The sequence below is a fragment of the Vigna radiata genome, chromosome 8, assembly GCF_000741045.1.
Source record: "Vigna radiata var. radiata cultivar VC1973A chromosome 8, Vradiata_ver6, whole genome shotgun sequence".
Taxonomy (NCBI): Eukaryota; Viridiplantae; Streptophyta; class Magnoliopsida; order Fabales; family Fabaceae; genus Vigna; species Vigna radiata.
Genome location: NC_028358.1, coordinates 2,246,895 through 2,248,327, shown reverse-complemented (window position 1 = coordinate 2,248,327; position 1,433 = coordinate 2,246,895). Strand labels below are relative to the sequence as shown.

Below are 1,433 nucleotides of genomic sequence, written 5' to 3'. Positions count from 1 at the left end.
TAACTCCATTTGTCAGGGTCCACACTCCAATATGTCTTTTCCCCACCAACATATTCAATAGGATATTGACGTACTAGGGTCTCACCATGGTGGACCACAACATTAAACCTTTCCTTAGACATCCCAAACGCAAGCCTACAAAATGAACTTTATGGGCATGTGACCACTATATCAAAGTCAAAAATCCAACAATACGAATCACTTATAATACATTACACAACAATGCCCTATATAAATTTCAAAAATTGTTACAAAATTTGTAACTTTTCCAAAATTTAACACTCAAACGAAAATTTTCCAGGTTTTACCGTCTTCGACAAAAAAACCTAGATATCTAATTGCTACAAAGCAGGGATTACGAACGCCAACCTGATTTCGCACATCTGATTTCCCAAAGATGATTGCTTCCGATTGGAACAGAGCGTTACTGGTGTGGAATCCCAAAGTTGTTCTTCTCAATATCGCAAGTTTCATAAGTTTTCCTCCTAAATACTTAACTTTAATTTATTTCCAAATTAACAACCCTAATCAGAAATAGAATTTAAAAAATCCTAATTCCAACTGAAAAGGACTCCAAGTAAGCAAAAAAATGACATCTCACAATGCAGTTGCACGTCTGGACAGATCGTCGTTATCAATTTAGACGGAATTAATGAAAATGACTTAATTGAACACAAAATACATTTTTTGAGACTAAATTGAACACAAAATAAAAATGGAGAGCATTTCGAATTTTACCATTCTCAAAACTGAAAAAAAAAAAAGCTTTTAACCAACAAAACAATTAAAGTTTTTACAGATCTTAGTATAAATAATGCTGTAAAACATATTTTGAAAGCTAATGAAAATCTGAGAAGTATTATTCTGTGTGTTTCTGTTCTGTCTGTGCTGCGTCTTTAACCTTCCATCGTCTGAGCAGTGTGCTTCCCTGTCGGCGTTCGGTGGTGAGCTGGTGGAACCCTAGGAGTGTGCTGCGTCTTTAACCAAAGTTTAGGTTTATATCTGCTTTCCCAATCACAGCTTCATTTGCTTTCTGCCTTACATCCCATTCATCCCACTCACTCGCTGCTGTTGTTGAAGGTTACCGCTGTTTAAAACTGCTGCCGAGGCTACCACTGTTGAAGGTTCTCTGCTGTCGAAGGTTCACCGTCGTCGAAGGCTCGCTGCTGTCGAAGTCTCGCCGCTATCGAAGGCTTTGCCGCACTCTGCGTCGCCGAGGTTCTACCACCACCTACGAAGATTTTGAGAACACTTATCTTTAGCTAGAAAAAAGAAGCAAATCTGTAACCCTAAGGTACTAATGTTTTTCCTGTGTTGTCCAAACATTTTTGAAATGTATTCTTAGTTGTTCAAACATTTTGTTAGACATCTGGTAACGATTGCTTGTACGTGGAGAGAGCATCTGGGGTTCTTCCATCATCAGTGGCCAAGGT

At 38.3% G+C, this 1,433-nt stretch overlaps 1 long non-coding RNA gene across 2 annotated transcripts in view; it reads left to right on the top strand.

Moving 5' to 3' along the window:
• Positions 1-834: 834 nt before the first annotated feature.
• LOC111242302 overlaps positions 835-1,433 on the top strand; it is a 1,786-nt gene continuing 1,187 nt past the window's right edge. Inside the window, exons 1-3 of one of the 2 annotated variants that reach the window (XR_002669099.1) lie at positions 835-994; positions 1,081-1,294; positions 1,366-1,431. This is a non-coding gene — a long non-coding RNA (uncharacterized LOC111242302). The remainder of the gene's footprint in view (positions 995-1,080; positions 1,295-1,365; positions 1,432-1,433) is intronic. The other variant, XR_002669100.1, reaches the window with a different exon arrangement.